Source organism: Tamandua tetradactyla, chromosome 8, assembly GCF_023851605.1.
Source record: "Tamandua tetradactyla isolate mTamTet1 chromosome 8, mTamTet1.pri, whole genome shotgun sequence".
NCBI lineage: Eukaryota > Metazoa > Chordata > Mammalia > Pilosa > Myrmecophagidae > Tamandua > Tamandua tetradactyla.
Window position 1 is genome coordinate 2,462,410 of NC_135334.1, and position 16,182 is coordinate 2,478,591.

At 42.6% G+C, this 16,182-nt stretch overlaps 1 long non-coding RNA gene across 1 annotated transcript in view; it reads left to right on the forward strand.

Moving 5' to 3' along the window:
• Window positions 1–9,720, forward strand: part of LOC143643148 (uncharacterized) — a 67,015-nt gene extending 57,295 nt beyond the window's left edge. The window contains exons 3-6 of the long non-coding RNA XR_013156152.1: window positions 7,913–8,176; window positions 8,358–8,508; window positions 9,237–9,340; window positions 9,633–9,720. This is a non-coding gene — a long non-coding RNA (uncharacterized LOC143643148). The remainder of the gene's footprint in view (window positions 1–7,912; window positions 8,177–8,357; window positions 8,509–9,236; window positions 9,341–9,632) is intronic.
• The last annotated feature ends 6,462 nt before the right edge of the window (window positions 9,721–16,182 follow it).

The following is a 16,182-nucleotide window of genomic DNA, read 5'->3' on the forward strand; positions in this document are numbered from 1 at the left end:
GGTACTCCTGCTCTCTGATCTCGCATCCAGGGTCCAGGGGTCTCCCCATGTTTACTCTGCAATCCCTAGCCCATCCGATGGGGAGGCACTAGGGTATTTTGTTCATGCAAAGGTTCTTCTCTCCCTGTCTCTTGCACACTCACCTTGCTGGTGTACCCAGGTGGCCTTTGTAGTGTGTCTGGTGCTCACAGACACATCATTTGTCTGTTGACTCATGATTTGCTTGCAGGTGTGAGCAGGATGCACTTGGTTTAGCACTTCTACATCTAGGTCAGGCGTCCCCAAATCCCCACCCTGTCCTGCAAACAGTAGGGGTGGATGTAGTCCCATTAGCTCTTTCAGGGCATTGAGTAGGCAAGTAATGATGCAAGTAGACTCAAGGGAACCTACAAGACCCCATTCATCTCAATCTCAGGATGTCCTTAGTAACCGTTTACCTTTACACTCACACTTTCATTCACACTAAACTTATTAGCATTTATTTTCGTCTTGCTGACTTAAGTCTTCCTTCAGCATGAGGGCTGTTCTGTACTTGTTTTATGATATATATGTAGGTATGTTCTTTCAGTCTTTAACACTCTGGTTGCAGACTCCCTAACGGAAACTTTTTAATCTTCTTACAGAAACTGTGTTTAGCATATTTCACTCAAAGGCACATGAATTAGAAGCAGATGATTTTTGCCTTTAAGAAACATTCAACCCCACAGGAAATCTACCCCAGAGAAATGATAACATATGTCCAAACAAAACTTACACCGAAATATCAGCAGCAGCATATTAATGATAGCTAAAAAGTAGAAACAACCAGAAAACCCATCAAATGAGGAATAAAATGTGGTGTATTCATATACTGGAGTGCTATTATGTGATCCAAAGGAATGACGTACTTACACTTGCTACAATGTGAATAAACCTCAAAAACACATTAACCTAAAGGAGCCAGTTACAAAAGACTATATATTGTATGATTTTACTTATGTACAAAGTCCAGAATATGGAAATCTATATAGACAGAAAGAAGATTAGTCGTTGCTTAGGGTTGGGGAGTGACAAGGTTTGGGGTAAAAGGGCAGTGACTGTTAATGTAAATGGAGTTTTTTTGGGTATTATGAACGTATTCTAAAATTATCTGTGGTGATGGTTGCACAATTCTGTAAGTATGCTAAAAATCAGTGAATTATACATTTTAAATGGGTGATTTGATGACATGCAGCTTATATATCTCAATTAAAAAAAAAGAAATGTTCAAACAGAAGTAAGTGCAAACTTTTCCTACCTAAAATCCAAGATAAATTCTGCACAGTTATTTCTTCCTGCTACCTCAACACAAGAATTGTTGTCTTCACTAGGGAATGTGGTATAGCAACTTGGCCAAAAAGAGGCTCTTCCTTCTCTGGAAACCCTCTAGGGGAAGGCGCAGGCATCAGAGTCCAACCCGGAACAAATTGGGTGGAAACAGAAGCTGGAGCAAAACTGTCTCCTGACATTTATCACTTATATAACAAGTGGAGAGATTTTTATCTCCAGGTTTCATTGTACTAAAATAGCATTAATGCTGCAAATATTCTATCCTATGGGTTGCTTGTGCTCTGTTTCTCTGACGAGCTGAGAAGAGAGATGAAGACAGCATATTGGGGAGAGCTGTGGAGGAGGAGGAACTGCTCTTGCCAGAAACCTGGGCTTCATCTCTGATACCTCCCCCTCTCTCTTGCCCTCCAGTCTAATCAATTGCCAAGTTCTGTGATTTACTACCCTGGAGGTCTCTACTTCTATCCATCTCCAGTACCACCAGCCAGGTTTAAGCTCCTATCCTCCTCCTTTATCATCATCAACATCTCCAACATTATCTTTTCCTCTCCAGCTGCTCCTCCCATATCTAGTTTCAACTCTCACTTCTGCCACCGCTCGCAAATCTGTATTTCAAATTGCAATAGAAGAGAACATTTAAAAATGCAAATATGACCTTGATATTCTCCTCTCAAAAATATCTCTCTTCCTTCCAAATTCTTCAAGGATAAAGTCCCAATTTGTCTCACAGCTTGGAGGACCCCACAGGGTCTGGCCTCTGCCTTGCTTTCCACCTCTCCCTTCTCCAGCCAGAGTGATCTTCTTCCAGATCCTTGAATGGATCCACAAAGCTCTTTCCACGCTCAGGACATTTGTGTATATTGTCCTGCTGTCTGAACTCCTCTCCTTCCTCTCCTCCCTCTAACTAACTTTTACTAGCCCTTCAAGTTTCACCTCAAATGCTGTTTTCCCAGCAAAGGCTTTGCCTTTCCCACAGCTTCTCATGATGTGTTCTCCCACCCACAGTACTTCCCTTTCCTGGCTTTAGAACACTCATCTCCGTTGTAATTAATTACTTGTACACTTATTTGTCTAGTGTCTGTCTCTTTCACTAGACGAAAATACAAGAAAAGAGGAATTGTGTTAGACATATTTCTCGGTGAGTCCACAGACCCAATCCAGGTACAGCCAGATGGTTTATATTTGATCACAAATAGAGAATGGAGCAAAACAGAAATGAGGGAGGGGTAGAAGGAGGGAAGGAAGGAGGAATGAAGGGAAAGCATAGCTGGAAGTTGAACAGTCAGGAAGTGCTCCATCCCATGAGGGCTCTTCTCTGTTGGAGCTTGTTGAACCAGCCCCTGATCAAGCTGAGAATTTTGGTCAAGATAGAGGCAGAGACCCTGGGGGCCTGGGGGCAGGAGGACTCGCGAAGGTGTCTCATGCCCAGAGTACCACGACAATGTCGGGGAATACGGGGATTGGCCCTGCAAGGGAGGCAGGCAGGGAGTGAGAGGGGCTTTCACTGGGCCCTGTCACCGGCAAAATGTCCTCTGAACTTAATTGGATGGGGAGGATGTCATTATCACCTCCAGGGGGAAGCTGCCATGTGCTGCTGTTCTCTTCCATGGAAAGCACCATCTGCCCATCCTGCAGATGTCTGCTCTGGGGCCATCATTGATGACAGAGGATGTCCTTCTTGGGACCACAGATTTCCTTTAGAGCCATCTCTGCTGTGGCAAGAGAGTCAGGGTTTTCACCTCCAGAAGTTTCATTTTCTAGATTGCCCTTCCTTCAGATTGCATGGACATGTATCTGCCCTGCCCTTAAGCATCGGCAGAAGTAGAAACCTTCTGCCCAGAGACACAGTAAGTGCTGCATGCTGGAATCAGATAGACAGATCCAAATTCTAGCACTGCCATTTACTGTTGAAGTTAGTAAGTCGCACAAGTCACCCCTCAGAAGAGATGTGGAATCCTCATTAGGAAAGTGGCACAAGTATAGCGCCTACCATATAAGATTGCTGTAAGAACGCAATGAAATATTCCATGAAAAGTCTCTAGTACCTGGAAGGAAAACTTAATTGATGTTAGTTATTTTATAGCACATTTGTTCTAATACCTCTCTGCTCTTCATGCAAAGGCTCATTTTATTAATAATGTATGAACTGGCATTCTTGCAGCATTACTTGGGGCCAATTTTCACCTGTTGTGCTTCAGGGGAGTGAGGGAACAGATGTTCCCCGACCCGAGGGTGCTTTTGTGGGTTAGCATTGACGAAGCTAATGACTAGGAGATTGTCACATAGAGATCAGTGGGCCTTCCCCTAAGCCTCGGGTTGCCTTGTAATTCTAGCCAGTTGTCTGGCAAATGCAGCTGATTGCCAAAAAGAAGTCTGAACTTGGGTAAAGCGTATCAGAATTGCCACTTACTAGTGTGGAATCCTGGGTGAACCCCTTAACTTCTCCAAATCTCACTTTCCTCATTTATAGATTAACATACTGGTACAAACAAAGTAAGATTCACAAAGGCCTAGAACAGAGCCTGAAACATGCAGTCGTGTGAAGCAGTTTCTTAAAATGGGATCTGATTGTGGATCAGTCAATATAAATACATCTCCAAGTCTGAAAATACACTTCAAGCCATGTGTCTAACTGACTAGATTTTAGGTGCGGTGACACTGCTCCATGTGCGGACAAGACACTTACAGGTTTTCCATGTGTGCAACCGTGTCTCAGAACTCCCACCTCGACCTGGCTAATTCCTTTGGTATCTTTGTAGAGGCCCTCTATCCTTGCTCAGATAATCTTTGCGCTTGTTCCTGCTGTCGTTTAAATGGTCTCCCTAATTTCTGGCTCCCAATTCTCCCTGTGTTACTACAGTTATGATCTTCCTAAAATGCAGGTCTGATTATGCCCCTCCCCAGCTTAAAATCCTTCACTGGCTTCCTACGACACTTTCAAAAATCTGTCCTCCAACTCCACGCCTTTCTTGCCAACTGTCTCAAAGGTACTTTACAACCAAGTCACCCTAAACTATTTGCAGTTTACAGAATTTACCAAGCTCTTTCACAACTTCACCTCTTTCCTCTGAAAAATTATTTTCTCTTGGAATGACTTCCACCATAACTCCTTAACTTACTTCTATATATCTTTCAAAACTCAAAGTGAAAATCAAGCCTCAAATTGGAATAAAAAATTGCAAATACAAATGTGGTAAAGGAATTAAGTGAATAATGTATAAAGGATTCTCAAAAGTCAATGAAAAGAAAACAAATAACCCAATAGAAAAATCAGCCAGAGATTTGAATGGACACTTCACCAAAGAAGATATAAAGATGACAGATAAATACATAGAAAACTGTTCAACATTGTAGTCAATAGGGAAATGCAAATTAAAGCTACAATGGCTATCACTACACATCTGTTAGAATGGACGAAATTAAAAATAATGCCCACACTAAGTGTTGGTAAGGATGCGGAACAACTGGAGCCATCATACACAGCAGGTGGGAAGGAAAAATGATACAACCACTTTGAAAAGCATCTTGGCAGTTTCTTACAAAACAAACGTATGCCTCCCATATGATTTAGCCAATCTACTCTTAGGTGTTTACCCAAGAGAACTGAATACATTTATTCTTACATATATTCATGTTTGTACTACCAATAACCAGAAACAACTCAATACCCATCTCCAAGTGAATGGATTAAAAATAACTATGATTAATTAATACAAAGTAGTACTACTAGGTACAAACAGGAATAAGCTATGTTACAGCATGGAGAATTTCAACATCATTATGCTGAGTGAAAGGAGCCAGAAAAAAGAATATGGACTATATGACTCTGTTTATGTATGATTCTAGGAAATGCTATGTAACATACAGTGACAGAAAGCTAATCGCAGTTTGTCTAAGAAGGAGGGTGGAGGGGAAAAGAGACTACAGAGCAGAACAAGGGAACTTCAGGGTTTAATGATCATGCTCATTCTTCTGATTGAGGTGATGGTTTCATGGATGTATACGTATTTCAAAATGTATCAAATTGTACACTTTAAGTTTGTTCTGTTTAGTTTATGTCCGGTATTCCTCATATAAAGCCGTTAAAATGTTTCTTAGAAATAAAAAAGAAAAAGAAAACAAGTAAAATTTAGTCCGTATCTCCTCTTTGAAGAATCCTTCCCTGGCCACCATTCCCGAGAGCAGAATTGTGGTCTGTAGGTTCTCTATAAACATTTGTATTTATAGTATCGAATTGGAATTGTTATGGAACCTCTCTGTCTCCTTCATTGAACTGCAAGCGACATAAGGACAGTGTCTGTGACATTTCCATCTGTACAGTCTGAGTGGAGTCCTGTTGTACCTGAGATTGAATCCAAGTAATCCTTTGTTTTCCTTACAGGTACAACTTAATATGTTTTTCTTTTTAAAGCAGGAAGCCATATCCTTTAAGCAAAATTCACATTCTTCCCAACTTTAGTGAGACAGTTTCAAATTGAAAAATTAAAAAAATATATACTTAAGAAATGTCTAAAATAACTGCAGTAAACTAAGGACACTGTGGGCTTCCGAGGGACAATAAATTCATGTTGGGAAGAAGTGAAGCTTCTGCAAATGGGTGTGGCTCAAAGAGAAGCAGTTGAGGGCTGGCAGTGATTCAACATACTTTATCCACCAAAGCAGTAAACTCTGGCCAAGTGGCACCTTAAAATGATCCATGAGGAGATTTTTCATTTGGGAAAGCAGGTTTATTAGTGAAATTATTACAAGTATTAATACCTGGAATGTTATTTTCTTGCTAATGATTCTGTAATGGGTTGCACTGGGATAATATTCCTGCTACAAGTTCCCAGCCGCCTCCCTCCCTGAAGACGTATGGGCTTCAGCCCTAATTAGTTCTGTGTTGCGCTAGCTGCTGGGTAGTGCTGTTACAGGACTCTTATGTAAGATGGAACAAGCCGCAAGATTCATGTTGCAAATGACTGCAGCGTGAGACAACCATGACTTTTCACAGAAACTCAATGTCCCTGCTTCTAAGACTGAGGTTAAGCAAAGTCTACCCTTGCAAGGGGGTGTCAGCTTGACCACTGCCAACACTGGACCTGCTCCTGACTTGCAGCTCTGCTCATGACAGAGCTGTCCTAGGCCATTTAGTCTACCTGGCAGGTGGGAATATGTACAACTCGAGCAAACCTTACTTAAAACCTATTGCAAGCAGTGGACTAACTGTGACACTGGGCAAGCTACTTCATTTCTGGCTATTAGTTGCAGGGGCTTCAGTGCTGCCCTGTATGCACTTACAGAATGTGGACAGATACACGTTTCTGTGTGTCCTGAAGGATGCCACTCCCCAAATCCATCCACAACCATCTCGGACATGATAGGACTATTTTGTACAAAGCCTATTGAGATTAGTCTAGGAAAGACAACACTGTGTATGTTTTTCCTAAAGAAGCAATTTTGATATTGTTACCCTGAACAATGGAGTGAGGTCTAATGGGCAGAAGGTCACTGCTTTTTGGTTGCTTGGGGCCGACATACCTTCTCCTCTGCATGGGCTCATCCAAGCATCTGCTCTGACATATTGAGGTCACATATTTATTTCTGTTGGTCCTAATAAAGATGCCAAAGAGTGGCATGTATGATGCAAAAGTCACTCCTGCATAGAGTGCAGATCTTCTGAGATGGTGAGAAGCACAAGAGTGAAGTTCATGGGCGCAGGGGGTGACTTTTGGGATGGGATGGCAGTACTGGGCCATGAGAAGCATGGATAGATGAGTCTCCCATTTCCAGAAAGGCAGCATGGAATGGTAGAAAAATCTAAGACAGTGGAATCAGGTTGACCTGGGTTCTAATCACAGTTCGGCCACACAGTAGCTGTGTGTCCACAAGCAAGTTACTGAACTTATTTCCTCCTGCATCTAGTGGAGATTACGACGGCTCTTGTCTGAATTTGCCAGAGCTGCTATCACAAATATCACACTAGTTTTGGCTTAACAACAGCAATGTATTGTCTCACAGTGTCAGAGACTGGAAGCTCAAAATCAAGGGGTAAGCAGGACATGCTTTTCCCAGAAGTCGCGGTGTTCTCACACTGGCGCCAGTTCTTGGGGCTCCTTGGCTTGTATCTACCTCCCGTCACATGGTGACACCTCTCCTTTCCTCGACTCTCCCAGTTTCTGCTGACTTCTAACTTTTCCTGGTGTGAACTTCTTTAACTCCTGGCTTCCCGTTTCTTTTCTTAATAAAGCCCTCCAGGGGTATGGGATAAGTCCCACCGTCATTCGTTGGACTATACCTTAACTAAACATAACACCTTCCAGAGGTCCTACTGACAGTGTGCAGTATGCAGAAATGAGGACTTAGAGCATAGCTCCAGAGAGGGTACATGATTCAATCTACCACACCTACCCTCGTTGTCAGTATTTAATCAAATGACATGAAAACACTAGAGTGGGAGGTGGCTCATGGTAGGTGCTTAGTAAATAACAGTTTCCCTCTTTTCTTTCCTGTCCTCTTCCTGCTCAGGTCCCCTGAAGATGACTGTCAGACTTCCCTTTCTTCTCTCCCTGTAGTTCAGAACCTTGGAGTTGCTGATCTAATCTGCCTTCTTTCTCTTTTGCAGATTGTGTGTGTTGAGAGGCGTGTACCCTCACAGGCCCCAGCAGAGGGCCAGCCTCTCCTCCCCAGAGGGACATCAGAAGATGAGGAGGGCAGTGCAACAGCAAGCAAGACCATCTTAGTCACATTTTAATAAAGAAGAACTGAAAGTGGAGATGTAGACATTATTTTGCCCCCTGCCCCACACACCTGTTTTTGGATTCTCTTTTGCTTATTATCACCCAGTGAATGCCACAACGGTTGGCCCCCATCTTGCATTCCCTGCCAGGTGAAATTTCTATCTGGGGAGAGGATAGGCCACTCAGCATATTGGGTTGAAAACTGCAGAAGGAGCTGGAAGACCTGGGCAGAAAGGCTTAATGGGGCTGTGTTTATTAATTTCATTTCATGTCAAGTTCTGTGTTCAATGCAAAGAATACAGGGAAAACTAACACCAGGTTCCTACCCAGAGGGAGATTGGATTCATGAAGAAGACTGAAAATAAACCCATGGTAAAGTGTGGTGTGAAGAGATGGTAAAGGAGGAACCCAACTCAACCCGAGATGGGGGATGTCAGGGAACCAGAGGAGGCCTAGTCTGGAGGACAAATAAGAGTAAATGGTAAGAGAAAGGTAAAAATACCTGTGTGAACTTGGGCAAGTCATTTCATCCCTCTGGGTCACAATCTCCTCGAGTGATAAGCAGGGGTTGTCTTAACCACTAGTGTCTTCTCAGGTCTATTGCTTTGGGAAGTAGCCTGCTCCTTTCTCCTCCCTCAGCATCCCTCTGTTTAGCACTGCTGCCCCAGCACTTTCCCACACCCTCACTCTCAGGGCAGGGCAAGGGTCTTGGTGGTTCAGATGGCTTTGCACCTCATCACATGCACCAGATTCCTGCATCTGATGACCTCTAAGACTCAACTCCTTGGGTATGGGCTTATCAGGAAGAGTTGCCCATACATTCCCTAACTCAGCCCCAATGCAGCAATCAGAAAAAAGTCTTTGAATGGTTGTGAGGAAGTTCAGAGACAGGGTATATAAGGAGAAGAGAGTATGTGACTGGGGTGGCCCTGTAGGAAACCTTCTTCTGGAAATCCCTGCTCTGGGCCCTTTTAGAAACAGTCCATCAGCCTTTTAGTGGCAGCTTTGCCTCTAGAAACAAAAGCCCATGTTTTGCATCTCACTGCAGGCAGCCAGCTGCTGATAAACCTGTCAGGAACAATTGTGCCCCCATGCAGACTCTGTCAGCCTCCTGTCTGCCCAGAATTTCAACGTTCAGGATTGCTCCCTTGCCTGACAGCAAGGATTGGGAGAGAGGAGGACTTTGTTTCCCTCTGTCTTCTTCCACAGTGGTTTCCGGATCTTGGAAGCTGCCACCAAAGTGACACAGTAATGCAGGATCTGTTCAACGTGCACGGGAGCCAGGAAGCTGGAAGTGCTACTACCCCACAGAGGTACAGCAGGGGCTTGGGCTTGGCATGCAAAGGACCCAAAGGCTCTAATTCAGGCTCTACCCCTTACTAGGTGTGTGACCTTGGACACCTTCTTACCCCCACTGAGTCTTGATTTCATCCTATTTCTAAAAATGAAGATGAATATAGCATTCCCTCCCTGGGCTCTTTGGAGGACGAAATGAGATAAATGATAAGCACATAGCACGGTGCCTGACTAAGGGCTGATCAGTCCTAATCATTACATCATCATCGTCACTGTCACTTTCATCATCATTATCATCACCTCCAACAGAATAAGAAGAGTTTGACTCTGGGCGGAGTGGGCAATAGAGGAAAAGATCCAATAGAAGACAGGACAGAGGACATCAGAACCTCACCCGTAACGTCCCTTCTCTCAGGTAACTGAGATCCAGGTAACTTTAAAATGAACTGATTTCGGAGAACTACTTTTTCTGCATCTCGAATTTAGCAGCAGCAGAATGTGTCCTTTTTCAGCACTTGGAATCCTCCCTGGAGTGGTAACGAGTAATAAGGCAAGCAGTGGAGTTTCTCCAACACTGTCGAATGCCAACGTCGGATGTCTCCATTCAGAATAGGATCCACCCCCAGCACCCACCCTTCCTTGTGTAATTTAAAGAATAAACTGACTTCCTCTTAATCTCACTCTCTTGCTGAATTGAGGCCCTGCTAAGGGATGTTTTCTTTTCCAGGGTTCTTCTCTGCCCCCAACCCCTTATCCATGCCCCCTTCTTTCTCTGTTAAGTCCTTCCTCTGCAATTCTTTATCAATACCTTTCCCTGGTTTGATTGCAAACTGCCTGGATCGCTCTTAATATGACCAATGGAGATTTGGATATTCCAGGTTATTTTCTCTGAGGTATTTTTCTCCTCAAAGAAATGTCTGGGCCCCCACAGAGTGCCCTTGATCCTTGAAACATGTCTATCTAAGCTTGCTGCAGTCACCCATGGACAGATCAGAGTGTAACAGCCCAGCCTTAAGAGATGCTAGTGGCTTCCTAGGTCTGCGTAATACTAAGATCTGACAGTTCTCTCTCCTATAGAGGAAGATATTTCTGTGCGGGGGAAAGATCCAGACGTTCTACTTATAAATGGATCATTCCTCAATCAAAATAAGGAGAAAGCAATTCCTTCAGGGGTTTAGAATAAGAACATATTTTCCTCCCTCCCTCCCTCCCTTCCTTCCCCTTTTTCATAGTTTACATTTGCTTACTTGCCTCCAGTCACCTGTAACATAATGGCTTATCTCCCTACTTGTTTTCATTTTACTTTAACCTGTTAATGGAAGAAATTGGTGGTGCTGACCAACATACATGGACTTCTCTTTATTTCTTTCGTCCTGGCAATGGGATGTAGAAAGGAAGTGCAAACACTAATTTCAGGTATGGCCCCCAAACAATGCAGATGCTCCCCAATCTCTCTCTCTTTCCTCATTCACTGGCTGAATACAAGGATTCTGAAGACCCTAAGAAGTAATTGAACCACAAAGTAGAGATAACCTGGGGCCTGGAATCATTATGTAGACCAGACATTGAACACATATGAGAAATGAACCAGTGAGATTTGGGGGATTGTTTGTTACAGCAGCTGGCATTACTTACATTGACATATTCTACTGCTTTCCTTCAGAGTAACTGGCACAATTGCAATGAAAAAATAGTATTAATGGAATATTATGCAGCTGTAAGACAGAAGAAAGTTATGAAGTATGTAACAACATGAATGGACCTTAAGGACATTATGCTGAGTGTGATTAGCCAGAAACAAAAGGACAAATACTGTATGGTCTCACTGATATGAACTGACATTAGTGAATAAACTTGGAATATTTCATTGGTAACAGAGACCATCAGGACATAGAAATAGGGTAAGATATTGGGTAACTGGAGCTGAAGGGATACAGATTGTGCAGCAGGACTGAATATAAAAACTCAGAAATGGACAGCACGATATTACCTAACTGTAATACAATTATGTTAAAACACTGAATGAAGCTGCATATGAGAATGATAGAGGGAGGAGGGCTGGGGCATAAATGAAATCACAAAGAAAGATAGACGATAAAGATTGAGGTGATATAATCTAGGAATCCCTAGAGTGTATAATGATAGTGACTAAATGTACAAATTAAAAAAATGTTTTTGCAAGAAAAAGAACAAAAGAATGCCATTACTGCAATGTGCTGAAAATAGATGGTAATTAATATTTTAAAATTTCAACTTATGTGTGAGACTAAAACAAAAAATGTTTATTTGGTACAAATTTATACTAATATAACTTATGTAGATAGTTGGTTGAACACCTTAAGTACATGGAACTTTGTATAGGACATGAGATTTTGTTGGTTTGTCCAGGTGATGCCCTGATGAATCCCAGAGTGATTTGATCAGTGATTGGAAAAGTATTTGCAAAGTCTCCTTTGGGGAATGGTGAGAACGGGGGAAAACTCAAACTTCCCCAAGTTGAATTCTTGATATTCTCACAAGCAGTGTGGGCAACCAAAGCAATAGGCTGAGCCCCCAGTCTTGGGGTTTGTTCATATGAAACTTAACCCCACAGGGGATAGGTCAAGCCTACTTAAAATTAGGCCTAAGAGTCACCCCCAAGAGAACCTCTTCTGTTGCTCAGATGTGGCCTCTCTCCCCAGCCAACACAGCAAGCAAACTCACCACTCTTCTCCTGTCTGCGTGGGACATGACTCCCAGGGGTGTGGATCTTCCTGGCTATGTGGGACAGAAATCCTGGAATGAGCTGAGACTCAGCATCAAGGGACTGAGAAAAACTCTAGAATGAACTGAGACCCAGCATCAAGGAATTGACAAAACCTTCTTGACCAAAAGGGGGAAGAGTGAAATGAGACAAAGTGTCAATGGCTGAGAGATTCCAAACAGAGTGGAGAGGTTATCCTGGAGGTTATTCTTACGCATTGAGTAGATATCACGTTGTTATCCAAGATGTAATGGAGAGGCTGGAGGGAACTGCCTGAAAATATAGAGCTGTGTTCCAGTAGCCATGTTTCTTGATGATGATTGTATAATGATATAGCTTTCACAATGTGACTGTGTGATTGTGAAAACCTTGTGTCTGATGCTCCTTTTATCTACCTTGTCGACAGATGAGTAGAACATATGGAATAAAAAGAAATAATAGGGGGAACAAATGTTAAAATAAATTTAGTTTGAAATGCTAGTGATCAATGAAAGGGAGGGGTAAGGGGTATAGTATGTAAAATTTTTTTTTTCTGTTTTCGTTTTATTTTTCTGTTGTCTTTTTATTTCTTTTTCTGAATTGATGCAAATGTTCTGGGAAATGATCATCATGATGAACATGCAACTATGTGATGATATTGTGAATTGCTGAGTGTATGTGTTGGGAATGTTTGTGTTTCTTATAATTTTTTTAAATTAAAAATTAAAAAAAAATAGTATTAATGTAGACACCTCTTTCTCCCTCTGGTATGACACTTCAGGAGGATAGAAATCTCTTTATTGCTTAACTTTTTATTCCTAACACTTAGTATAATCATTGGCACATAGTCGATGTCCTAAAAATATTGTTCAAATGAATGAATTCAACATACTTGCTTTTCATGCTAGAGAATACTGGTTCTTTCAGCTGTTACTGCTGTTTGGATTGAATACCATAGGACAGTCCCTCATTTTCCCTTGCTGCCAGCCCACATCTTTTTAGCTTAAAGAAAGTATGGCAGTCTTTGTGAATCCCTTTTCAGCAGGGAGTCCACCCATCTCTTCCATAATCTCACTGTACAAGTAAGGACATCAAAGCTGGGGAAGGCTTCTGCCTCAGCATGGAAAGACACACATTGCTGGAACTCCTGACAGGCCATGAGTGGCTGGGCACAACTGCTGCCCATCATCTCTCATTCAGAACAGAGCGGAGGGAAGAAAGACTAAGGGAAAGAGGGGAAGTCAACAAACCTAGCTCACCTCCATTTCCTTGTCCCCATTTTCCTGCCTCTAAGCGTCTTTTTATTGCACCAGTGGCAAAATATGACTGACCTAAAAGACAAAATAATAGAAATCAGAGATTATCTCTCTTAAGTCCTTTGAAAATTAATGTCTATATCTCCAGGTGGAAGGTGTGAGCCTTTGAACTTCATCTCCTGAATCATTTCTGAGAACTCAGTAATTTTCCACCTGGGATGCTTATTTAAATCACCTCAAGAGTTCTATAATACTGCAGATTCCCAAACCTCCCATTAAGGCCTACTTGTTCAGCATTTCTGAGGGTTGGGCCTAGGAATCTGTGTTTTAGAGAGCTGGGTAGATTTTGATTACACCTCCAGTTAATAAAAGCTACTTACATTAGGAGCTTATTAAGGCTCAGGTGTGGGTACTTCCTTTCTACCTTTTATTAGCTTTTAAGTACTTAAAATTACCTTATCATTTTGGTAATATTAGTACTCTGATTTTACTGACTTTACTAACCAGGACACAGACTTGGGAGATGTTTTTGTCAAAGCATTGGATGCTCTGTAGCTCAAGAGGCCTCCCTCTGAGCTACTTCCACTGATAAAGTAAAGAAAGCATGGACTTCAAATCAGCAAGTCTAAATGGTGTCTCTGGTTAGCATCTTTCCTACATCATTTTGAATGCTCTTTTTCTCATCAGATGAAGGTATGTACATAGTGCTTGGAGACCGTGGTAAATTGAATTATATCCTCCAGCAAAAGACATATTTTTAATCTCAATCTTCATTTCTGTGGGTATGAACCCATTTGTAAATAGGAGCCTTTGAAAACTTACTGTCAGTTTGGTTGTGGACTCATTTGTGAATCAGATCTTATAAGTTTCTTTTTTAAGGGTGACCAAACTGAATCAGAATGGTCTTAATCCATATTGCTGGAAGCCTCGTAAAGAGAAGGCAGAAGACAGAGAAAGCCACATGAGGAGACCAAGGATGTTACCATTCTAGAGAACTGTCATCACCAGAACCCTACCAATGCTGGGAGACAAAGTATGGCCTTGCTGGCATCTATGAAACCATAAGCCAACAAATTCCTGTTGCTTAAGCCAAACCACTGTGAGGCATTTGTCATAACATCCTTGGAAAGTTAGGATAGGGGTGCATATGGCATGGCTGTCCATCATCACCATTGTTCTTTTTATGTTCTCCAAGGTAGATCACATCCGTGGAGGACCCTGGCTGTGATGAACACAGCACATGTGCCTCCTACCTGCTTGCAGTCTCCCTGCTGCATGAAGATGCCCCTGTGCGGAACCCAGGGTACCACTTGGAGGTCACAGAGCACAGAATCTGAATAAGAGGGACCCATGGAGATAATAAACTGATGGGAGGAAAGAAAGCTATTGAGAGAAGAGGCTCCTTGGAGTAGGAGATGTGCCAACTAGAATCCCTGCACATGCCTAAAAATAACCGACATATTCCTGGCTCCCACCAGAGTCCCTCACCCTCCATGGATGGATCATAAAGCAGGACTGCCAAAGATCCACACGGACTCCCTCATTCTTCAGGACATTGTTATTTTCATGTATAAACCAGACCCTGCTCTTGCCATTCACAATCTTTTACCCAAGTAATTATCGGCTAGATGTCTCTGATTTGGTGAACTGAGGGCACCTCAAACTCAGCATGTCCCAATTTGACCTCATCGCTTTACCCAATAGCCATCTCTGGGTGTATGCATGACCCAGGAAACACAGCTAGAGTCAAGTCCCACAAGTTCCATCATCTTAACATCTTGGTTATCTGTCTTTCATTTCCATCTCTACTACCACATATGTCCCAGTGGACAATCAACCTTATCTCTTCTAAATGATCAGAATGGCCTCTTCACTGGTCTCCCTGAGCCTGTCTATTCCTGGGCATCCATCCTCTGCTGAAATACAAGGTTTTTTTTTTTTTTTTTTTTTAAAGAATGTGAATCTTGTTATCCTTACAGTCTCAGTCACTCCTGCCAACCTGCAGGATGAGCTCCTTGGCTCTACGACCTCGTTTTGAGGCCCCACTTGCCTCCTACTACTCCCATTCTGGCAGTCTAACTCCAGCCATGCTCCATTACTTATGATTTTTAACATATGCTTCAGATGTTCTGCCCTCATTCCTAGCCCCTGCTTGTTCATGATGTCTCCTACCTTCCCAAACTCAGCTCCAGCACCGTATTCCCTCTGATAAAGCCTTACCTGAACACATCCCCTGGAGTGTGCTGAGTTGTGTCCCCCCCAAAAGCTATGTTCAAGTACCCGTGAATGTGACTATACAGAAATAGATTCTTTGCAGATGTAATCAAGTTAAGATGAGGTCACCCTGGATTAGGGTAGGCCCTAATCCAATGACTGGCCTCTTTACAAGAGAAAGGAGAGGGAGATTTGTATACAGAGATGCAGAGAAGACAGAGAAAGAAGGCCATGTGACAGTGGAGGCAGCAATGGGAGTGACGCAGCTGCACCCACCAGAAGCTAAGAGAGAAGTACAGAACAGATTCTCCCTCCCAAGCTCCAGAAGGAGTAAACACTACTGACACCTTAATTTTGGACTTCTGGCCTTTGGAACAGTGAAAGAAAACATTTCGATCATTTTAAGCCACAAAGTGTGTGGTAACTTGTTACAGCAGCCCTAAGACACAAATACACCCCCACAAAGCACATATGACAGCTCTCCCTTTGTGCCCACTATGCTTAGAGAACTTTGTGACAGCCATTTAATACCTCATTGCTCTAATTTGTTTACATATCTATTTCCTTCTACTGGATTGCAAACTCCACATAATCAGGGAGAGCCTCTGACCTCTAATCCATTTTTTCCCCACTTTCGGTGCTTAGCATACAACTTTGTACTTAATAA